This window comes from Erythrolamprus reginae, chromosome 5 (assembly GCF_031021105.1).
Source record: "Erythrolamprus reginae isolate rEryReg1 chromosome 5, rEryReg1.hap1, whole genome shotgun sequence".
NCBI lineage: Eukaryota > Metazoa > Chordata > Lepidosauria > Squamata > Dipsadidae > Erythrolamprus > Erythrolamprus reginae.
Genome location: NC_091954.1, coordinates 64,857,781 through 64,883,126, shown reverse-complemented (window position 1 = coordinate 64,883,126; position 25,346 = coordinate 64,857,781). Strand labels below are relative to the sequence as shown.

General features: G+C 41.1%; 1 protein-coding gene across 2 annotated transcripts in view; it reads right to left on the bottom strand.

The window, feature by feature from the left end:
* LZTS2 (leucine zipper tumor suppressor 2) overlaps nucleotides 1-25,346 on the bottom strand; it is a 107,451-nt gene that overhangs the window by 63,938 nt on the left and 18,167 nt on the right. The window contains exon 1 of one of the 2 annotated variants that reach the window (XM_070752851.1): nucleotides 15,605-15,656. The exons of the other annotated variant lie outside the window; for it this stretch is intronic. The gene's annotated coding sequence lies outside the window, so the exon portion shown is untranslated. Of the gene's footprint in view, nucleotides 1-15,604; nucleotides 15,657-25,346 lie in introns of those variants that run through there. 2 annotated transcript variants of the gene reach the window in all.

Genomic DNA, 25,346 nt, shown 5'->3' with positions numbered 1-25,346 from the left:
TAATAGCTGCCAGATTGCGCAATTTGTGAATGGCAGCTACAATGCCAGTCCTAAGGGCGCCGCCATCTTTTTTCTATATTTTTACTTCATGCACATGCGTATAAGCAAAATCTCATGTGGGGACACGCACACACATGAGATTTTGGCAATGTTTTGCTTCTGTGCGTGCGTGGAAGCAAAAAAATTGCTGAAATCTTCACGAGTGGCTATCCCCTCACGCGATTTCAGCATGTTTTTGCTTCCTGCGCATGCACAGAAGTAAAAACACGCTGGGACACAGATGCATAACTCATGCGTGCATGCAAGAGAACCGAAGCTGTGCACGCAGGGCACTGATATTATTATTATTATCATTATTATTATCATTATCATTATCATTATCATTATCATTATCATTATCATTATCATTATCATTATCATTATTATTTATTGGATTTGTATGCCACCCCTCTCCGTGGACTCGGGGCGGCTAACAACAGTGACAAAAAACAGAATGTAAAAATCCAATACTACAACAGCTAAAAACCCTTATTATAAAACCAATCATACATATAAACATACCATGCATAAATTGTAGAAGCCTAGGGGGAAAGATTATCTTAATTCCCCCATGCCTAACGGCAGAGGTGGGTTTTGAGGAGCTTACGAAAGGCAAGGAGGGTGAGGGCTATTCTAATCTCTGGGAGAGGTTGGTTCCAGAGGGTCGGGGCCGCCACAGAGAAGGCTCTTCCCCTGGGCCCCGCCAACCGACATTGTTTAGTTGACGGGACCCGGAGAAGGCCCACTCTGTGGGACCTAACTGGTCGCTGGGATTCGTGCGGCAGAAGGCGGTCCCGGAGATAATCTGGTCCGGTGCCATGATAGCAACGGTAATGGCAATCTACCCTTGCCTGGGGTGGGCGGGTGCCACAATGTCATCACAGGGGTTACACAAAAGCTTGAATGAATGTTATGATTGAAATCTTGAGTTAAGTCTTGGGGGTCCCTGGCCATGGGCATAAAAAGTATTTTAAAAGGATCCACTTTGGGGGGGGGGAAGATTGAGAACCATTGCTTTGGGGGGAGGGAGATAAAAATCTTTCTTATTCCAGAAAACAAACTGTGTACATTTCAGAATAAAAGAAGGAAAAATATCCATTTTAAAATTCTAAACCAGCTCAACACTGACTAGGGTGCTGGCATTTACCACCCTGAGATTGCTTTGATATTTTCTTAAGATGTGGTATTACTTCGATGGTAAAGTTGAAATATTTGAGTGAGATGCCTTGGGGTTTTTTGGTGAATGGTCAACACTGTTCTCAGCCAGGCCTTTCCTGCAGGCTGGATGTTTTGCCTGTATCAGATAGTGAAGAGTTAACCTTCCCCGTGCCTTAGCCATATGATTGGCACATGATAGATTCCATCCTGTCAGATGAAGCTTGATACGTTCTGAGTGGGGTGTTCTGCTTCTGGAGTTTATGTATATTGTTGAATTCTTTTTGGAGTGAAGGACAGGGCTGAATAGACCAGTGATTTTCAACCTTTTTTGAGCCGCGGCACATTTTTTTACATTTAAAAATCCTGGGGCACACCACCAACCCAAATGACACCCTAAGACACTCTCCTCTCTTTTTCCATCTGTCTCCTCCCCACCCTTGTGTGTGTATACACACTCTTGAACCATTTCCAAAAACAGGTGAGGGCTGGGGGGGGGGGTTCTCTTATTCTTTGGGTGCTTTTTATCATATGCTTTAAATCAAGAGTCACTTCTCTTTCTTTCCTCTCATTCTCTGTCTCAATCATTTTCTCATTTCTCTTTTTTCCTCCCCTTTTTGCTCATTTCTCTCTCCCTTCTCCTTTTCTCTCTCTCTCTCTCTTGCTTTATCTCTCTCTCACTCTTGCTTTTTCTGTTTCTCTCCTTTCTTTCTTTCATTCTTTCTTTCTCTCTCTCTCTTGCTTTCTCTCTCACACTCTCTTTCTCTCTCTCTCTCTCTTGCTTTCTTTCTCTCTCTCTCTCTCTCTCTCTCTCTCTCTCTCTCTCTCTCTCAGCAAAAAGTTGTGAGACCGTAACCTGAGCCTCCTTCTTCACGGCACACCTGACCATGTTTCGCGGCACACTGGTTGAAAAACACTGGAATAGACGAAGGGCTGAAGCTGATTGCTTAGGCAGGATTGAATAGTAATGGCGCCCTGACAAAAACTTGCTAAGATTCTCCATAGCCAAGGAAATACCAAGAACAGCCCCTTAATCCATCTTCGTAAAGAATTATTTGTGTAGTAGATAGGAAAAAAAGATGATTTTATTACTCAAAAATCATCACAATTTCATTTCTCTCTTGCAATACATCCCCTATTGTCACTGTGCCAAATAATACAGGTAGTCCTTGACTACCATCCATTCATTTAGTGACCATTCAAAGTTACAACAGCATTGAAAAAAGACACTAATATGACCACTTTTTACACTTTAATCTTGCTGTAATGCTTTGGTCAATATGACCCGAAATGAAATTTGAGACCTGTAGATTATTTGTCATGCGGATCTCAAACTTGTGATTCATTGACTTATAATAATAATAATAATAATAATAATAATAATTTATTGGATTTGTATGCCGCCCCTCTCCACAGACTTGGGGCGGCTAACAACAATAATAAACACAACATGTACAATCCAATAATAAAAAACAACTAAAAACCCCTATTATAAAACCAAACATACACACAAACCTCCCATGCATAACTTGTAATGGCCTAGGGGGAAGAGCTATCTCAACTCCCCCATGCCTGGCGGTATAAATGAGTCTTGAGTAGTTTACGAAAGACAGGGAGGGTGGGGGCAGTTCTAATCTCCGGGGGGAGTTGGTTACAGAGGGCCGGGGCCGCCACAGAGAAGGCTGTGGGGCTTTTCCTCATTTGAGGGGTTTTTACTTTGAGTGTGGGGTTTTTTTCATTTTTTTTCCTTTTTGCTACGCACTGATTATTACATTTTGTTGCACCTGAAACAGTACAAGTGTATAGTAAATGAGAACACAACCGCAAGGTTAAAACCATTGCAGCATCTCCTGGCCATGTGATCAAAATTCGGACACTTGGCAAATGGCATGTACTTTTGATGGTTGAAGGGTTCCGGGGTCATGGAATCACCTTTTGCGAACACATGACAAGGAAAGTCCAGTGGGAAGCCAGATTTACTTAACAACCCTGTTACTAACTTAACGACTGCAGTGATTCACTTAAGAACTGTGGCAAGAAAGGTCGTAAAATGGGATCAGGTTCGCTTTAAAATGTTTCACTTAACAACAGAAATGTTGGGCTCAACTGGTTATAAGTCGAGGACTGTCTGTATCCCTGCATTGCAAAGTTTTGTAACTTGCTGTGCATGCGATAAGAAATGTTTTAATACCATAGTCAAATTAGTATGTACAGTGACCCCTCATTTATCACGGGTGTTACGTTCCAGGACCACCCGCAATAAACGAAAATCCACGAAGTATTTGCTTCCCTTCGTCCCGTCCAGAGCAAAAAAGCCGCCGAGACAGAGGACGGTGACCCTTCCGCTTCCCCCTCGGCCTTGCCACAACCTCCCGACCCCCGGGCAGTCTAGAATCCCAGCCGGCAAGGCCTCCCCCTGACCCCCACCCAACCACTCACCCGCAGTGGAACCCCACCGCTGGCTCCATCAGACACCGTGAGCCCTTGACCGCACATGTATGAAATATAATATATAAAAACCCGTGATGCATTGAATCCGCGAAAGGTGAACCGCGAAGTGGCGAGGGAACACTGTATTGCTAAAAATCCAAAGCAATTTCCAAGAGGGTTTATATATGGTATACATGGTATATTTTTGTGTATGTTTGCTTTTAATAATGGGGTTTTTAGTGTTTTTAAAATTATTATATTTGTTTTTACATTGTCTTTGTTATTGTTGTGAGCCGCCCCGAGTCTACGGAGAGGGGCAGCATACAAATCTAATGAATAATAATAATAATAATAATAATAATAATAATAATAATAATAATAATAATAATAAAAAAATCAAACTGAAGTTCAATTGAAATGTATGTCCCATTTCCCAAATTAGAAAGGCCTGGCTGCAGATTAGTATTTTCCTAATCAGGTGCCTGTCAAGTTTGTTGGGCTACACCGTAATACAGTCGAGAAGATAATGGGAGTTTAGACTTATGGCAGATTATGGGGAACTTGTATCATAGCAGACATTAGACTAGGGCAGTGATGGCGAACCTTTTTTGGCTCAGGTGCCAAAAGGGTGTGCACTTATGTGATAGTGTGTGCGGGTATGTTCATACCCATAATGCAATGCCCTCTCCCGCAGATATACACACAACCCCCACACTGCCCCTTGCATGCACACAATCCCCCACACGGTCCCCTTGCGCTTGCACATAGACCTCACCGAAGCCTCCGGACTTCCGGTAGGCCCATTGGGCTGTTTTTCACCATACCCGGGGATTAGGAGGCTTTCCTGAAGCCTGACAAGCAGAATCCAAGACCAAGCTATAAGGAATAAATTGGAATCACTCTATAATATGCAAATAGATATATTGCTCTTGGGTTAAAATGGTCTATATAAGAAACACCCCCAATTTGGTGGTGGGGTATGTGTGTTTGTCGGGTGGTGGGCACTTTTCACTATACACTGTTTTATGTTGTGTGTATTTAAAAAATTATTAAAAATCAATTGAAAAATTGAAAAATTATGGCTTCGGGTGCCACCTGTGGCACCCATGCCATCGGTTCGCCATCACTGGATTAGGGAAAGTTAAGATAAACTATGGTGTTGTCCCGCTCTTCACCTGGCTGCTGTGTTTTAGGCCAAAATCTCTTGAAAAGGAAATTTGATTTTAAAAATTGCTACAATTATGTAAGCAAGCAAGAGATCCCACACAGTCATAGAAACTTAGAAACATAGAAGACTGACGGCAGAAAAAGACCTCATGGTCCATCTAATCTGCCCTTATACTATTTCCTGTATTTTTATCTTAAGATGGATATATGTTTATCCCAGGCATGTTTAAATTCAGTTATTGTGGATTTACCAACCACGTCTGCTGGAAGTTTGTTCCAAAGATCTACTACTCTTTCAGTAAAATAATATTTTCTCATGTTGCTTTTGATCTTTCCCCCAACTAACTTCAGATTGCGTCCCCTTGTTCTTGTGTTCACTTTCCTATTAAAAACACGTCCCTCCTGAACCTTATTTAACCCTTTGACATATTTAAATGTTTCGATCATGTCCCCCCTTTTCCTTCTGTCCTCCAGACTATACAAATTGAATTCATTAAGTCTTTCCTGATACGTTTTATGCTTAAGACCTTCCACCATTCTTGTAGCCCGTCTTTGGACCCGTTCAATTTTGTCAATATCTCTTTGTATTCCAAATGTGGTCTCACCAGTGCTCTATATAGCGGGATCACAATCTCCCTCTTCCTGCTTGTTATACCTCTAGCTATGCAGCCAGGCATCCTACTTGCTTTTCCTACCGCCCAACCACACTGCTTATCTATTTTGAGACTGTCAGAAATCACTACTCCTAACACAGAACTGCCAATACAATACTCAGATTGAGGATTCCTTTTCCCCAAGTGCATTATTTTACATTTGGAAATATTAAACTGCAGTTTCCATTGCTTTGATCATTTATCGAGTAAAGCTAAATCATTTACCATATTACTCCAGGAATATCAACCCTATTGCACACTTCAGAGTCATCGGCAAATAGGCAAACCTTCCCTACCAAACCTTCCCCTACGTCGCTCACAAACATATTAAAAAGAATAGGACATATAACCACAGTCATATAACCATGACTGTGGCCACCTTCAGGAGAAGATTCAAATCTAAACTTATTTGTTGGCAAACTCAACCTCTGCATGCTGAACTTATATGTTGCAGTCCCTGCATTAAATAAACTGCAACAAAGCAAGTGGAATCAAACTAAAGCTACTTTCACAGCACCAAAAATATGAGGGAGGCTTGGAATTGTAGCACAGCAGAGCTTCTGTTGGGACCTGCTCAGAGTCCATGGAAAGGAAGGATTGTTCCATGACAAGAATGCAAGATAAAGCCAAGTTCTCTACAGGAGCCAGGCTGTTCCTTCCCAGAGCACTGCAATGAATACTCTTCCTTTTTAAATCTTTTTTTGTCCTTTTTCAACACAACACTGTAGCAGATAAAAAATAGAGTCAATTACTTCAACAAGTGTCCTCGATAAACGGATGATGGATATGTTCCTCCAACATTTTTTTTTAAACCTAAATTGTGTCATATGACAGGCTAAGATAGAATTGCGTTTACAAAAATTATAGTGAGAAAAATGCAACACAAGTCAGATAAATAACTAAAATGGGACAAGGAAAGAGAATAGGGTTACGATTATATATAATATTTATATACTGTATATACTGCTCAAAAAAATAAAGGGAACACTCAAATAACACATCCTAGATCTGAATGAATGAAATATTCTCATTGAATATTTCATTTGCCCATCTATTCCATTTGCACAACAGCATGTGAAATTGACTGTCAATCAGTGTTGCTTCCTAAGTGGACAGTTTGATTTCACAGAAGTTTGATTTACTTGGAGTTATATTCTGTTGTTTAAGTGTTGCCTTTATTTTTTTTGAGCAGCGTATTACATTATATTCTTTTATAATTTTCCATTCTTTTTTAAAACAACAGTAAGTTTTGTATTAATTTGCATACCGTAGTTTTTTTTGTGCATTTTTTTCCCTTTTACCAGAAGAGGATCTTGTAGTGTTTGAGAGTGATTTACAGTAAAACAGGCACGAGAAGACTCAAGCGTTCTGGATCTTTCGTGTAAGCTCCTAGAACAAAGACATCCATAGCGTAAACCAGTTCAAATGCTGGTTTGAACATAAGAACATAAGAAGAGCCATGCTGAATCAGGCCGAAGCCCATTGAGTCCAGCATTCTGTGTCACACAGTGGCCCACCAATTGTCCATGGGGATCTTGAGCAGAAAGAGAAGGCAAAACTCTCCCTTTCTCTTGACCCCCAACAAATGGTACTGAAGGGAATGCTGCCTACCTCAACCAACATAGAGGCGGCACTTGGACATCCGTTTCAATAATCACCGATACACTTGGCATCCATGAATCTGTCTAATCCTGCCTTGAAGCTATCAAGGCTGACAACTGTCACGACCTCTTCTGGAAGTGAATTCCATAAACCAACGACCTTCTGGGTGAATAAATATTTCCCTTTATTTGTCCTCACTTTCTTACCTGTGAGCTTTCGGGAGTGCCCCCTCGTCCTAGTATTGTGTGATAGAGAAAAGAATTTTTCTCTATCCACTTTTTCTATCCCATGCATGATTTCATACACTTCGATCAAGTCACCTCTAAAACACTGCCTTTCAAGGCTGAAGAAAACCAAGGCGTTGCAACCTGGTTTCATAAGGGAGGTGCTCCATTGTCTTGATCATACTTGTTGCCCTTTTTTGCTCCTTTTCCAGTTCCTTCCTTCCTTCCTTCCTTCCTTCCTTCCTTCCTTCATTCATTCATTCATTCATTCATTTATTTATTAGATTTGTATGCCGCCCCTCTCCAAAGACTCGGGGCGGCTAACAACAATGAAAAGACAATGAAAACAAATCTAATATTAAAAATAATCTAAAAAACCCCAATTTAAAGAACCACTCATACATACAAGCATACCATGTATAGATTCTATAAGCCTAGGGGGAAGTGAAATTTCAATTCCCCCTAGGCCTGACGACAGAGGTGGGTTTTAAGGAGCTTACGAAAGGCAAGGAGGGTGGGGGCAACTCTGATATCTGGGGGGAGCTGGTTCCAGAGGGTCGGGGCCGCCACAGAGAAGGCTCTTCTCCTAGGTCCCACCAAACGACATTGCTTAGTCGATGGGACCCGGAGAAGGCCAACTCTGTGGGACCTAACCGGTCGCTGGGATTCGTGCGGCAGAAGGCAGTCCCGGAGATATTATATACTTCTTAAGGTGTGGTGACCAGCAATGTACACAGTACCCCAAGTGTGTCTCACCATTGATTTGTACAGAGACAATACAACAGTTTGAACTGTTGGCCAATGTGGAGAAGCAAATTAGGTATCATTTTCTGTGAGCCACACAATAATGGGAAAATCTAAATCCAACCAAAGCAACCATTCTAAACCGTTTTATTTAAGTGAGAAAAAGCAGGTCTGTAATTGCTAAACAAGTTGGAGACAAAGCCTACCAATCTACTGCTGATCATCCAGTCCTGAATAAAAGATTTCAATCTAGGTTTAGCCCATTGCAACCAAACACAATGCTTCCAGCCTCCTGCATCATGGAGATAAGCAGTCGGTTGCAGATTCTGACTTCAAGTTCAGCATGTCCCAGCTCACTACTTCTTCCCAAGGATCAACGCTCCTTGGTGTTGTGGTTAGCTCTGGCCCAGCTCCTGCCCCAAGGACAGTGGATGTGGGGGAGACATCCACATGCTGCAGGCCTGTTTTGCCCCCGGTGGAATCTGATGATGAAGGCTCCTCTGACCAAGAAGACATGAGTGACAGGGAGGAGGAGAGTGTGGCAGACAGCTCAGAAGGAGATCAATTATCTAGCTCCTCCTTGGATTCAGAACAAGAGTTAATGATACAGCCACGCATGCAGAGAGCGATGCATAGGCAACAACAACTGAGAGATTATTATCAAAGAAAAGGAGGCCATCTGTGGTTGGGTGGGGATGTGGTAATTAGTGAGGCTGCTATAAAGAGCAGCCTGTGGGTTTGGCTATTGTGCAGGATTATCTGATTGTTGTGTTTTGTGACTGCTTTACTGACTTTGACCTTTTGTGTGCTGATTTTCCCCCGCTTTGAAACTAAACCAGAGCAAAGTGTGCTTCACTTTGTGAAAGAAGAATGACTGTGAATTACCTCACAGCTGCAAGCTAAGTATCACGGAACTGATAAGGGACTTGTATAAATTACCAGTTTGTTTGGAGACGAGTGCTCTTTGCTATACCAAAAGAGGGCTTGGTTTATGTGAATTTTCATTATAAAGAACATTGTTTTGAATTTTCAAACGTGTGTGTGTCTGAAATTTGTACCTGTGAATTTTTGGGAGGAGTCTACCAGAGAGCCCGACAGAACACTTGACAAGGAAACATCCCATGCAAAACAACAGAGAGGGGAGGAAGGCTGTGTTCAGTGGGCCTCCCACATGAGCACCAGTTGGGTCTGTTCTGGAGAAAATTCAGCCTGCAAGGAAAGCACGCCCTTCTCTCACTGCACCGATCTGAAGATCAACTGGTAATATCATCTCGGTGTAGGAATGATGTAGATGTCCTTTGTGACAGGGATGGGACTTTTTGCCTCCGCCAGTTGGATGAAGCTCTTTCTTCCGTTGCAGCTGATCGGCCTCTGCATTCTCTCCCTCGCCAAAAGGCCCCTAGCTCTTCGCCCCAGCCCTTTCGTCACAAAAATCCACATTCAACCACATCCTTTTGGCCACATGGGACACTTTGCCACCGTCCAATCAGAATGGTCCTAACAAAATGCTACTTTGGGAAGGAAAGAATGGGACAGTTCGCCTCCTCTTGAGTTATCCTTCCCTGTTTGCAGAGAGAGAGAGAGGTCCGTTCATGCTGTGGGCATCTAGACCAGTGATTTTCAACCTTTTTTGAGCCTCGGCACATTTTTTACATTTACAAAGCCATGGGGCACATTGAGGGGGGGGGGGGCTAAAAAAAGTTTGGACAAAAAAATTCTCTCTCTTCCTCCCTTTTGCTCTATTTCTCTCTCCCTCTTTCTCTCACTCTTTTTTCCTCTCTCCATCCCTCTTTCTTTCTCTCTTCCTTCTTTCCTCTTTTTTGCTCTTTCTCTCTCCCTCCCTACTTCCCTCTATGTCTTTCTCTCTCTTTCTCTTGCTTTCTTTCTTTCTCTCTCTTGCTTTCTTGCTTTCTTTCTCTCTTGTTCTCTTTCTCTCTCTTGCTTTCTTTCTTTCTCTCTCTCTTGCTTGCTTTCTCTCTCTTGCTTGCTTTCTCTCGTTTTCTTTCTCTCTCTCTTGCTCTTTCTTTTTCTTTCTCTTGTTTTCTTTCTCTCTCTGAGCTTTGCGGCACACCTGACCATGTCTCGCGGCACACTAGTGTGCCACGGCACACTGGTTGAAAAACACTGATCTAGACGATCCCATGCCCTTTTCACCCCTTTCTCTGTTCATGTGGAGAGTCCCCAAAGTGTGGGGGGAGGGGGCTTTGGGGAAAAAAGAGTTGGAGGGCTAATGATCCCTCCCTGTTTGCAGAGAGAGAGAGATCCATTCATGCTCTGGGCATCTAGACGATCCCATGCCTTTTTCACCCCCTCCTCTGTTCATGTGGAGAGTCAGCTGCAACGGAAAAAAGAGGTTCATCCAACTGGCGGAGGCAAAAAGTCCTAAACCCTTTGTGACCACAGCCAGCAAGCAGCAGTAATTTCCCCTGAGGAGTATTTGGAGCGGAGGAAGGGTCTGTAGACTTCTTGCTTCCAGGAAGGCGCATTCTTCTGCTTCAAGTTCTGAGCCTGGAATTTTTATATATATTTTTAAATAAAACAGAGATGCGGAAGTTTTGGCAGGCAAACACCCTGCCAGATGGAGTGGGAGGAGGAGATGGAACGTTTCTGCACAAGCCCTTTGCCAGTCAGCCGGCAAGATTTAGTATCTTAGATCTCCATATCTCTACTAGCAAGTGCTAAACATCAAAGGCCGCTCCTTGTGTCACCTGATACTTGGTGTAATATTTTGTTTCCTTCAAAGTGGACAATCCCTCAAAGAGGAGACGCCGCTTGACTCCTAAAAGCCTGAGTCAATAAGAAAAAGCAACCTTCATCCCCTTAGCAAAATTAAAATAAGGCACATGCACCAGTGGGCATGCGTAACATGTAACGATCAGTTGAGAGGTCCCATGCTCTCTATCTGTGGCTTTGCCAAAAAAAAGGGGGGGAGAGAATTTAACATAGTTATTATCTCTGAATTGCAATACTCCTCACTCGCCTGACTCAAAAGAAATTTTAGGGCAAGTCCATGGAATCCATTCTCTGTGCGAAGATGATTTTATTTATTTATTTTATTTATTAGATTTGTACACTCCTCCCAAAAATTCACAGGTACAAATTTCAGACACACACACGTTTGAAAATTCAAAACAATGTTCTTTATAATGAAAATTCACTTAAACTAAGCCCTCTTTTGGTATAGCAAAGAGCACTCGTCTCCAAACTGGTAATTGGTACAAGTCCCTTATCAGTTCTGAGATATTTAGCTTGCAGCTGTGAAGCAATTCACAGTCCTTCTTCTTTTACAAAGTGAAACACACTTTGCTCTGGTTTAGTTTCAAAGCGGGGAAAAATCAGCACACAAAAGGTCAAAGTCAGTAAAGCAGTCATGAAACACAACGATCAGATAATCCTCCACAATGGCCAAACCCACAGGCTGCTATTTATAGCAGCCTCACTAATTACCACAGGCCCACCCAACCACAGGTGGCCTCATTTTCTTTGATAATAATCTCTCAGTTGTTGTTGCCTATGCATCGCTCTCCGCATGCGTGGCTGTATCATTAATTCTTGTTCTGAATCCAAGGAGGAGCTAGATAATTGATCTCCTTCTGAGCTGTCTGCCATACTCTCCTCCTCCCTGTCACTCATGTCTTCTTGGTCAGAGGAGCCTTCATCATCAGATTCCACCGGGGTGGGGCAAAACAGGCCTGCAGCATGTGGATGTCTCCCCCACATCCACAGTCCTTGGGGCAGGAGCAGGGCCAGAGCTAACCACAACAGTATGCCGCCCCTCTCCGTAGACTCAGGGCGGCTTACAGCAATAATAAAAACAATGTATAACAAATCTAATATTTAAAATATCTAAAAAACCCTTATTTAAAAAGCAAGACATACACACAAACATACCATGCATAAACTATATAGGCCTGGGGGAGATGTCTCAATTCCCCCATGCCTGACGGCAGAGGTGGGTTTTGAGGAGTTTACGAAAGGCAAGGATGATACTGGATACCTGAATATTCCTTTGGAAATATACGGCTGGACCAATGGGAAGCAAGTGTGTAAAACAAGCGTGTTTTAGGGTAAGTGCCACTAAAAATTTGAAACAGAGGCAAAACTGCATTCCAAGGCCCTAAAATTTGGCTTCTGCAACCAGAATAGCTACAGTAATCATCCCAATTTCAGACACTGTCTGCCTAGCATTTTTCTCATCAAATTCCTGTAGTAACATACAATATAAATACTTTTGCACATTCTCAGAAGCATCAACTAAGTTCATTACATTATCACATTTGCCAAAGCTCAGCATGGAATGTTTCTTGGATTAAATCTTCACTGTGGATTTGCCAAATTTTCCTAGGACCTGTTTTATATCATTGTTTCCCTCAATCTGGCGTCCTCCAGATGTATAAATCTTCAGTATCCAAAGATCAAATTGGCTAGGGCAGTGTTTCCCAACCTTGGCAACTTGAAGATATTTGGACTTCAACTCCCAGAATTCCCCAGCCAGCGAATGCTGGCTGGGGAATTCTGGGAGTTGAAGTCCAAATATCTTCAAGTTGCCAAGGTTGGGAAACACTGGGCTAGGGGTTCTAAGAGCTCAACACACCTGGATGCTATCAGATTGAGGAATGTTATTTAAACATTTAACTACAACTAAAAGCCTTCGAATCTGAACTCAGAGCTTTTTTAATGTTCTTTACTGCCGTGTTTATTATAACCAGTTTACATAGAACTGTTAGCATCTTGTCCTATTCTATACCACAAAGTTAGATGCCAAAGAGCTTCTTAAATGTCTGCATATACGTTTCTTATACAGGAACTTGGTTATGCTGCACCGAAAGTTGCTTCTGAGGGTCCTTTAAGATGCCTTTCTGTTTTTTTTCCTATTTTATAGGACAGGACAGGACAGGACATACCTTCTATGCAAGTGGCATTAAGTAACAGGAGACAGCCTCCCTGAAGAAAGGAACTCATAATCTAAAAGTCAACAAGACCTCAACAAAGGAACCGGAGAGACATAAAGGCAGCAAGAAACAGGGAAAATATAAGGTGATGCCAGAAGAATGGCTCCTACTGTTAACAATTGTACATCTATTTCATCGTTTTCTTCTTCATGGACTTTTAGAAGAATAAAAAGGGATTAAAACAACAATAGGAGAAAAGAGTTACAAATGAGAAACAATGTCATCGGGAGCCTTTCATATGTTTACAAATAGTGTTAGGCGAACCCAACGGTGTTCGGGTTCGGCAAGTTCGGCCAAACTTCACGCAAAGTTCGGCCGAACCCGAACCCGAAGGGTTCATGGCGCCAAAGTTCCGCCCCTGTAATCCCATCTTTTTTTTTTTTACGGATTTTTAATTTATTTTATTTTTTTTACGAAAAAGGACGCCACAGCGCTGCCGCAATCAAAGAGAGGTCCTTTCACATAAAAGTAAAAAAAAAATATTTTTACATGAAAAGACCTCCCCTTGCTTGCGGTGCCGCTGCAGCGTCCTTTTTCGTAAAAAATAAAAAAATATATTTTTACATGAAAAAAAGTCTCTTTGAAGGAGCTGGGGAATCCCTCCCATGAAGAGATTCCGGGGGCGGAGCTTTGACGTCACGTACACCGGCAGGTTGCTAAGTATGCCAAGGTGATCGCTTCCTGGATTCCTTGGCGTCCTTAGCAACCTGCCGGTGTACGTGACGTCAAAGCTCCGCCTCCGGAATCGCTTCGTGGGAGGGATTCCCCAGCTCCTTCAAAGGGAGTTTTTTTCATGTAAAAATAAAAAGAAATATTTTTATGAAAAAGGACGCCGCAGCGGCGCCACAAGCAAAGGGAGGTCCTTTCACTTAAAAATATTTTTTTAAAAAAAAATTGGGTTCAGGTCCGGCATGCCGAACACCACAAAATTCGGTATGGACCTGAATAGTGCGGGTTCGGTTCGCCCAACACTATTTACATAGGAAGGACCAAAGTATGGTTTTTGGTGTTCTGTCAGTGTGGTTCTTCGCTTGCAAACATTTTATTACCTAACTAGGTAACGTGACTTACAACCATTGGGGGGCTGTTGTTGATAACCTCCCCCCCTCCCCCTTTCTCTGCACTTCATACTAAAAGTTGTATAAATATCATTCCTCCTCTAGCAACATTGGAGGGAATTCCTATCATGTCTGTTGTTGATTTCAACATCCTGGATGCTTTTAAAACTTGGAAAGATCTTCGGGTTTTTTTCTTGCAGCATGAAATCTTGCAAAACATGGCTGGCTTACTATTAATAATTCCACTTAGCAGGGGAAAAGAATAATGCTAGGAAATAAGACCTGCCTTCCGAAGGGACAGCCCACTGGGCCTGGTTTGCACTTTTTAGAGTATTGGTAGTTAGATCTCCCTAAGCGCTTGCATGTGCATACAGACACACACTCAATAAAAAGAATTTTTCCTTATTTATAGACTATCTAGCTAAGCTTTTTCTTTGCCATACTGAATTTTGACACTGAGGAATTTGTTTTTTGTTTTTATGACATTTTAAATAAATGAGCTTTTACCTGCCAGCTGAGCTAATAAAGCCCAGACATGGGATTTAAATCTTAGATGTTAAGCCAGAGAATGATAACAATTCTAGGTGGGGGATGTTTAAATGAAAGAATCTTGCATATTATTTATTTCCCTACATAGAGTTCCATGGTTTTTATTTCCTCCATCCAACTACTCACAATTTTTTAAATAAATAGCCCAATTTCTGATACTTGATTGAAGTGAATGATAGAAAAAACTTGATTTTGACACAACATCTTTAACTTGGAGGCTAATATACATCCTTTTTCAAGAGGAAAATGGCATGGTAATAAAAAACAAAGGAAACTGCTTCATACTTTGTAAAGTTTGCATTTGACTAATTCTTATTTATTTATTCATTTGTCCAATACACAAATACATAGGAAGAAAAATAGACATGTAGTAATATATATAAGGGTAAACGTGAACTAGTCAAATACAAACTTTAATACCATCAACATTTACCCGTACTGGCTCTCTAAGCTTTCTAGCGCTGAGTTTTTTTAGTTCTGCCTGGATTAATTAATTAATTAACCTGCAACTTTTTGTGTTCAGTGATGTCACCAGAGCCCACTCCAACCAGATGTTAGTACAGCTACCATCCCATAGTTTTCATCAGATTTTATCTTTCTCAAAATTGCACAATAATAAACTTTGCCATTCTGCAAGGGTTGTTGGGGGGTTGGTTTTTTTGGTAAGCAATAATCCAATTACAGTGGAACCATATTAAGTGATCATGCGTGAATCTTTGCAGGAAGCAGCCAAAAGATCCACTGCTTTTAGTGACCAATCAGAGGGCATGGTGCCTGTCCACTAGATTCTCTGGTGATCAAGGAATCACCAAGGAATCTAGATCCAGCCCCTCGCTTAGATGGAAATGTTTCTTAGCTTTTTTTCACAAATTTAGTTTTCTCCCACTCAGGAAAAGAATGTCTGTTCTCTTCCCTAGATGGGTTGCAAAGATCCAGATGGCACCCCCAAAAAATGCACCATCTCACTCTTGCTCCACAAGAAGCAGTTTAAAGGAAGACTGGAGAAACATGCACAAAGCAAGCAAACTTACGTGACTGGACCCTCTTATCAGAGCCCAGGAAAACAGTTGAGCCTGTTCCTGCCCAGCAGTTGAAGGAGTACAGTCTTGTCTGGCCCTGTCTGGAGTTTTAAATAGACCACGTGCACGTTTGGGCTTGCATTAAAACAGCTACAGAGGAAAACAAACTTCATTTAAAGGGGAAATGACCTCTGATTTGTTACCATCATGTGTCTCCTAGCTTGTTTTTGTTCACTGCTATCTCTGCCATCAAAATGTTACCTATTTTGGATGGAAGATACTGATTGAACTCTACTCTGTTCTCGCTCTTCATATTTTGTCAAGTTAAGTGTCATTGTTACGGACATCAGAACTACCGTATCTAATTTAAATGCATCAGGACTGAAATCAGGACTGGAAAAGCAGGGCGACATAAGAGTGGAGTCTAGCCATGGTTTTTTAAAAATATAATACTGCAAATTGCTAACCACAATTTGGAAGGCTACTCTTTACTACAAGTTCAGGGAGGATTCATCACACTGTAAACTAGCAGTTTCCTCCCTTACCTTACCAAGAAGTTAAAAAATAAATTGCAGGACATAGAAATAAACAGATATGTACCTACTAAAATCTGGTTCTTAAAAATTTGACTACTCACCACTCTTAAATTTTTTTAGGGCAGATTAAGAAAGTGTAATATTTAAATGTCAAAATGTATCACAGTCTGCATTGGTTGCCGATCAGTTTCCGGTCACAATTCAAAGTGTTGGTTATGACCTATAAAGCCCTTCATGGCACCGGACCAGATTATCTCTGGGACCACCTTCTGCTGCATGAATCCAAGCAACCAGTTAGGTCCCACAGAGTGGGCCTTCTCCGGGTCCTGTCAACTAAACAATGTCGTTTGGCGGGACCCAGGGGAAGAGCTTTCTCTGTGGTGGCCCCGGCCCTTTGGAACCAACTTCCTCCAGAGATTAGAATTGCCCCCACCCTCCTTGCCTTTTGTAAGCTTCTTAAAACCCACCTCTGCCTCCAGGCATGGGGGAACTGAGATATTCTTTCCCCCTAGGCCTTACAATTTACGCCTGGTATGTTTGTTTGTATGTATGTTTGGTTTTATAATGAGAGTTTTTTTAGTTGTTTAGTATTGGATTGTTACATGCTGTTTTTTATTACTGTTGTTAGCCGCCCCGAGTCTGCGGAGAGGGGCGGCATACAAATCCGACACAGACTTCAGAGGATAATCAGAATTGCAGAAAAAACAATTGCTGCCAATCTGCCTTCCATTGAGGACCTGTATACTGCACGAGTCAAAAAGAGGGCGGGTAAAATATTTACTGACCCCTCGCATCCTGGACACAAATTGTTTCAACTCCTACCCTCAAAACGTCGCTACAGAGCACTGCACACCAAGACAACTAGACACAAGAACAGTTTTTTCCCGAACGCCATCACTCTACTAAACAAATAATTCCCTCAAAACTGTCAGACTTTCTACTAAATCTGCACTTCTATTCTACTAGTTTTTCTCATCATTCCTATCACCCATTTCCTCCCATGTTGACTGTATGACTGTAACTTGTTGCGTATATCCTAAGATTTTTATTAATATTGCTTCTTCATGGCTTATTTGACCCCTATGACAATCATTAAGTGTTGTATCACATGATTCTTGACAAATGTATATTTTATTTTATGTACGTTGAGAGCATATGCACCAAGACAAATTCCTTGTGTGTCCAATCACACTTGGCCAATAAAAATTCTATTCTATTCTATTCTAAATAAGTAAATAAATAAATGACAGCCAGCAAGTCTAGGCTTCTTGAGCAAAACTGGGATTTTGAAGGAAAAGACCCTTACATCCAAGACCCTGATTATACCTCCCCCCCAATACACACACACATATAAGGTACCAATTAGTTACAGACAATTTTCCCCAGGCACAGTAACCTGAGACACAAGCTCCAGTGATCTATTGCTGAGAATGGCAGGACACATTGACTAACCACTGAACCACTTTAAAAGCAAGGAAATTCCAACAAAAGCAGCAGAATCAGACTGACCTAGATGTATTTAAGGAGGAGTGGAGGAATTGCCCTTGTCTGGGACCATAAAAAAGGAGTTCTGCCTTAGCTTACCGTACAGATGGTTCTCCCTATTTCTGCACTCAAATCAGCTGAAACTCGGGCCAACCACCTGGAAGCAAGCACACCGTGTTGCAGGCCTGTCAGGGTAGCCAGTCCCACAGAGCTTCTTTCTCCTGCTGTTTTCTCAACTACAATGACACACACTCTTTTTAGTTCAGTTATCTTTGTATTGTGCCATCTGTGCATCCCACAAAAACAGCATCTTCCCCAGGAGCTGTGACCACTTCTGATTGCTATTTATTTCTATTTGGGAGGAAACTGCAATTAACCAGATATAATTATTGCTCTGTTTTCAGGGATTCTGTTGAGATACAATTCCCCCACCCTCTGGCAAAATATAATTTCATACCAAGTGGGAGACCAAGATAGTACTTTCTGCAAACCCATGAAACCATAACAATAGAGCACTAAGGCTTCATATTCAAAACAGGAAGACAAAATTAAAACACTGCATGTGGCTACCTTTGAAAAGTGTTTGGAAACTTCAGATCGTGCAGAATGCAGCTGCGAGAGCTATCACGGGCTTTCCTAAATACGCCCATGTCACACCAACACTCCGCAGTCTGCATTGGTTGCCGATCAGTTTCCGGTCACAATTCAAAGTGTTGGTTATGACCTATAAAGCCCTTCATGGCACCGGACCAGAATATCTCCGGGACCGCCTTCTGCCGCACGAATCCCAGTGAGCAGTTAGGTCCCACAGACTTGGTCTTCTCCAGGTCCCGTCAACTAAACAATGTCGTTTGGCGGGACCCAGGGGAAGAGCCTTCTCTGTGGCGGCCTCGACCCTTTGGAACCAACTCCCCCCAGATATCAGAGTTGCCCCCAGCCTCCTTGCCTTTCGTAAGCTCCTTAAAACCCACCTCTGTCGTCAGGCATGGGGGAATTGAGACTTTCCCTCCCCCTAGGCTTATAAAATTTATGCATGGTATGTTAGTATGTATGATTGGTTTCTAAATTGGGGTTTTAAATTAACTTAAATATTAGATTTGTTTACATTGTATTATTATTGCTGAGAGCCGCCCCGAGTCTGCGGAGAGGGGCGACATACAAATCTGATTAATAAATAAATAAATAAATGTAACTCTGAAATAGAAAAAAATATATATGCCCATGTTCTACATATCTCTGGTTCATGTATGAGCCTATCATGATATAAAGACAGTCCTAAATGTTTATTCTTTTCTATACAGACTCTTGGAGGCTTGATGACTTTGGGCATGTTACTCTCTCTCTTAGCCCAACTCATCTGTTTGGAACCTATATCGCATCTCAGACATTAACACCCTTGAAAATGTCCAAAGATACTTCACCAGAAGAACCCTTCACTCCTCCACTCGAAATAGAATACCCTACGAGACTAGACTTTTAATCCTGGACCTAGAAAGCCTAGAACTAAGACGCCTTAAACAAGATCTAAGTATTGCCCACAAGATCATATGCTGCAATGTCCTGCCTGTCGGCAACTACTTCAGCTTCAACCACAACAACACAAGAGCATGCAACAGATTTAAACTTAATATTAACCGCTCCAAACTTGACTGTAAAAAATATGACTTCAGTAACCGAGTTGTCGAAGCGTGGAACTCATTACCGGACTCCATAGTGTCATCCCCAAACCCCCAGCACTTTACCCTTAGATTATCCACGGTTGACCTATCCAGATTCCTAAGAGGTCAGTAAGGGGCAAGTACAAGTGCACTAGAGTGCCTTCCGTCCCCTGTCCTATTGCTCTCCTATATCTCCTATACCTTTCTTCTATTGCTATATCTCTTCTTCTATTCTTTCATTGATATGTTCTATTACTATATCTTCTTTTCTATTCTTTCTTAGATATATTTTACTATGAGTATCTCCTCTATAACCTTTAATTCTATAATTCATTTTGTATTGGATAAAATAAAATAAATAAAATAAAATAAAATAAATAAAATAATAAAATAAAATAAAATAATAAAATAAAATAAAATAATTAAATAAATAAATAAATAAATAAAAAATATAGAGAGTAGAATCAACCTCACAGGGTGGTTGTAGTAGGGGAAAATAGGAGAAGGAAGGAGTATTAGCTATATTCAGTACCTTGGATTATTTGTAAACACCAAAAAGATAGTATAAAAATCAAATAAAGTGTCTCAGTATGCATATTTGAATCAGTTTTCCACTGAGTTGACTGCAGAAGGAATTACGAAGCATGTGAAACTAGATCTATTTTCATTCACAGGCCTGATACTAATGTGCTCTAAAGTAAACAGGAAGTTTTTTTCCCATTTTGCAATTTTTTTTTTCCTTCCGTTCAAGTCATGCTGATTCTCAGAAACTGCCTGGACAAGTCATTGTAGTTTTCTTGGCAAAGCCTTTCAGAAGTGGTTTGCCATTGACTCCTACCTAGGGCTGGAGGAAAATGGCTGGCTTTGTGCCCAGGATGAGATCAAACTCACAATCTCCCAGTTTCTAGCCTGGTGTCTTAGCTACTACACCAAAGGGGCTCACCAAAATATATCCGATTGGCTCATTTCACATAACATCCCTCCAAATCCCAACCCTCACCTTTCTGGAAGCTTACTGATTTACATTTTTTTAAAAAAAATAACTTTTAACACAAATAACTTTAATAAACAGTGTAAGGTTTATATCAAGTGATATTATTGTTCTATTTATATCACACAGTGTAGAGGCTACCCAGAGTTTTGGGTTGTTTTCTTTTGGTTCTCACCCTTATCTGCGGCTACTCCAGGCAAAACTTTAAACAGTTGACACCCAAATTCCTCCTTGCTCTGAGCTAAGGCTCTTCCACTTTTTCACTACAGAAAGTCCTCAACTTACAACCATTCATTTAGCAACCCCTTTGAAGTTATAGGAGCACTTAAAAAATTTACTCACAACAACCCCCATACTTACAACATTGCAGCATCCCCACAGTCACATTATCAAAATTTGGATGCTTGGCGACTAGCATGTGTTTTCAGCATCCCTGGGTCACGTGATCCCTATTTGCAACCTCCGCAACCAGCAAGAAGATGGAGGAAATCAGATTATCTTAATGATTATGTGACTCACTTTAACAACTGCAGTGATTTGCTTAACAAAGGTGGCCAAAAAAAGATCATAAAATTGAACTTACTTAACAGCTGCCTGTCTTAGCAATAAAAATTTAGCAAATTTAGCCAAAAAAAGGTGCCAGAATAGAAGCTTTAGTTCCCAACACCATGGGAAGTTTGTCTTTTCTCATGGTCTTAGACGACCCCTGTGAAATAATTGTTCGACCACCAAAGGGGTCCCGCCCGCAGGTTGAGAACCACTGATCTAAATGATTTCCAGAAAACATTTGGGAAGTTAAGAACATAAGAACATAAGAAGAGCCATGCTGAATCAGGCCAAAGCCCATCGAGTCCAGCATCCTGTGTCACACAGTGGCCCACCAATTGTCCATGGGGATCTTGAGCAGAAAGAGAAGGCAAGATCCTCCCTTTCCCTTGACCCCCAACAAATGGTACTCAAGGGAATCCTGCCTGCCTCAACCAACATAGAGGCAGCACTTGGACATCCGTTTCAATAATCACCGATACACTTGGCATCCATGAATCTGTCTAATCCTGCCTTGAAGCTATCAAGGCTGACAGCTGTCACAACCTCTTCTGGAAGTGAATTCCATAAACCAATGACCCTCTGGGTGAAGAAATATTTCCCTTGCTTTCTTACCTATGAGCTTTAGGGAGTGCCCCCTTGTCCTAGTATTGTGTGATAGAGAATAAAAAAATTCTATATCCACCTTTTCTATCCCATGCATGATTTCATACACTTCGATCAAGCCACCCCTTAAACACCGTCTTTCAAGGCTGAAGAGACCAAGGCGTTTAATTACCGTCCCCTTTCCTCATATCAAAGCTTATAATTTAGTAAAATTATATAACAATTTTGTAAAGGACTATACCACACCAAAACTAGCAGGACAGGCTGCTGTATATAAACAGGAAGCAAACCCCACACGTATCATATTGAGATGTTGTTATCAGGAAAGACTTAATGAACTCAATCTGTATAGTCTGGAGGACAGAAGGAAAAGGGGGGACATGATCGAAACATTTAAATATGTTAAAGGGTTAAATAAGGTCCAGGAGGGAAGTGTTTTTAATAGGAAAATGAACACAAGAACAAGGGGACACAATCTGAAGTTAGTTGGGGGAAAGATCAAAAGCAACATGAGAAAATATTATTTTACTGAAAGAGTAGTAGATCCTTGGAACAAACTTCCAGCAGACGTTATAGATAAATCCACAGTAACTGAATTTAAATATGCCTGGGATAAACATATATCCATCCTAAGATAATACAGTATACAGAAAATAGTATAAGGGGAGACTAGATGGACCATGAGGTCTTTTTCTGCCGTCAGACTTCTATGTTTCTATGTTATCTAGTCAGGTAATGAAATGTCTGCAAGCAATCAAGCTCAGAGAGGACCAAGCATTCCACAGTTCAACCCCGAACTACACATATCATCTCTTCTATTAAAAATATTAAAGTTGCATTCATAAGCACAACAGGCAAGCAAAAACAAAGGATCAGCCTTGTTGAACTATAGACATGTAACAGAAGGAGAAGTGGAGCAAATTATAGTGTTACTACACAAGGCAGTAACAAACTGCAAAGACAGCCCCAAGGCTGTCAGTCTCCAAAAAGCTTCAAAACAGCCTGACATTCATCTCCCCGAAGTTACCATCACAGCGGCCAACTGCCTTGAATCAGAATAGATGGTTATATGGTTTGATGGGTGATTTTTCTCAGCCATTCGGTGGCTTTCGCACAGAGAAAGCCTTGTTGTAACTACATAATTCACTCCCCTTGGATAGTCAGAACAAGTACCCTAGTTTTTTTCCCCTTGCCACAAAGAAAGAAGTGTCATACGAAATTAAGCAGTATAAAACCTCCATTTTGGCAGCCAGAGGGCAAAATGAAAGAAACTGTCTTTAGGTTTTGGGTAAGAAAGCAAGCACGTACACATGATATACTGTTCACTCGTTTAAAAAGATTACCTATTTCATGATATAAGGCAGCATACAGATAATAAGGAGAGCCGACTTTTATTTAGGCAAGGTGCTAGTCCTAAATGTAACACAGAGGTGAAGCATTTTCCATGTTACTAGATGCATTGCTGTTAAGCAGAGTGTTCGTAAGTATATTTCCAGTGATTGCCCAAATGAGTCCCAGCGACCAGCTAGGTTCCACACAGTCGACCTTCTCCAGGTCCTGTCAACCAGACAATGTCGTTTGGCGGGGCCTAGGGGAAGAGCCTTCTCGGTGGGGGGCCCCGGCCCTCTGGAATCAGCTCCCCCCAGAGATTCGCCCCCACCCTCCCTGCTTTCCGAAAGAATCTTAAGACTCATCTTTGCCGCCAGGCTTGGGGTCACTAGACTCTAGCCCCCTGGCCCATGAATGTGTTGTGAGTAAGTTGTCTGAATAGAAATGATTGTTTTTTTATGGTTTGGGATTTTTTAGATTAATAATTTACATTAAATGGATTTAGGACATTATGTATTGTTTCATTACATGTTGTAAGCCAAGTGCTCAGAGAGAGGTGGCATAAAAGTCCAGTAAATTGAAGCGTAGAACTCATTACCGGACTCCGTAGTGTCATCCCCTAACCCCCAACACTTTACCCTTAGATTATCTACGGTTGACCTATCCAGATTCCTAAGAGGTCAGTAAGGGGCGTACTAGAGTGCCTTCCGTCTCCTGTCCTATAGTCTCTCCTATATCTCCTATATCTTCTCTACTATATCTCTATAAGCTTTATTGTGTATTGGACTAAATAAATAAATAAAATAAAAATAAATTAATTAATTAAGTAAGTAAGTAGATAAGTAGATAGGTAAATAAGTAGATAGGTAAATAAGTAAATAAGTAAATAAGTAAATAAGTAAACAAGTAAACAAGTAAACAAGTAAATAAGTAAATGATGGTGAACCTTTCTGGCACCGAGTACCGAAACGGGAGAACACGCAGGGGAGCACCGGTAACCAGAAGAGCAACAGGTGACGGCTGGCATACTAGAGAGTTGGCTCTCCAGGCCATTCCAGCAGACGTGCCATAGGTTTGCCATCACTGGCCTACATGAAGCCTCTGCCAAATCAGAGCTCTGGAAAGCTGCTGAAACGTCCATTATTCCCATTCCAGCATGGCTATAAGCCCCTGCCCCCTTTTTTGTTTTGATGTTTCTTTATGGGGATGCCTGTTGCAATATTCCATGCATTTGCTGAACAAGAGCTTGGAGGAGGCTTTTATATATACACACATAATTATCCACAGACCATCAAACAGAAATCACCCCCAGATCCTTCTCCAAGTCAGCCATCTGCTTTTCAGCAAATATAAATACTGTATAAGGAATATGAAGGAGAAGAGGAGAAAAACACAGGGGGGAAAAGAGGGAAAGAAGCCTGTTTTTTCAAAATGGGGGTTTTGATTTCTTTTTTAATCTGCCTTCTTCTGTCAATCAAATCTACTGCGCTTTGGTTTAATTGTAAAGAGTTCCTAATCTACAGGAGGAACAAAACATTTACCTTTCAGCCAAAAGAGAGAGCTGTTTTAAGCTAATCAAATAAAGAACAGAACCATCAAGACAATTCCTTTCAACTTGGTTCAGAAATCCAATAACTGCAATCTTGTAATCTTTACTCAGAAATCTTTTTATGAGTACAAGTGCACTAGAGTGCCTTCCGTCCCCTGTCCTATTGCTCTCCTATATCTCCTATACCTTTCTTCTATTCCTATATCTCTTCTTCTATTCTTTCACTGATATGTTCTATTACTATATCTTCTTTTCTATTATTTCTTAGATATGTTTTACTATGAGTATCTCCTCTATAACCTTCATCATGTATTTTACTGTGTGTGTGTGTGTGTGTATGTATGTATATATGTATATATGTATGTGTATGTGTATGTATGTATGTATGTATGTATGTATGTATGTATGTATGTATGTTTGCTACATTCAAACCAAATCTCCACCCCCACACTATACAGTAGGAAGAAATGACAGTTGCAGACATTCCATTTTACAACAGCACAAAGCTTGGAAACTTCAGCCTGATGATGGTGGATGTGATTTCACCGAAACGTCGCATAAACATGCAAAATATTACACAGGGCAAAACCCGAACTCAGAACAATCTGCATATATATGTATGTATGTATGTATGTATGTATGTATGTATGTATGTATGTATGTATGTATGTTTAAGGCTGGTTTCCAAATTTCAAACGTCCAAATTCATAATTATTAGAAAGATTGATATGGTGATTTTTATGAAGTGTTTTTTTTGTTTAAGCCTTAAACAAACAAACAAAAAAACACTTCATAAAAATCACCATATCAATCCTTCTAATAATTATGAATTTGGACGTTTGAAATTTGGAAACCAGCCTTAAACAAAAAACACTTCATAAAAATCACCATGTCAATCCTTCTAATAATTATGATTACACCAACCAATCAGATCACTGAAACATAATCACCCAATCTATTTGCTACATTCAAACCAAATCTCCACCCCCACACTATACACTAGGAAGAAATGACAGTTGCAAACATTCCATTTTACAACAGCCCGAAGCTTGGA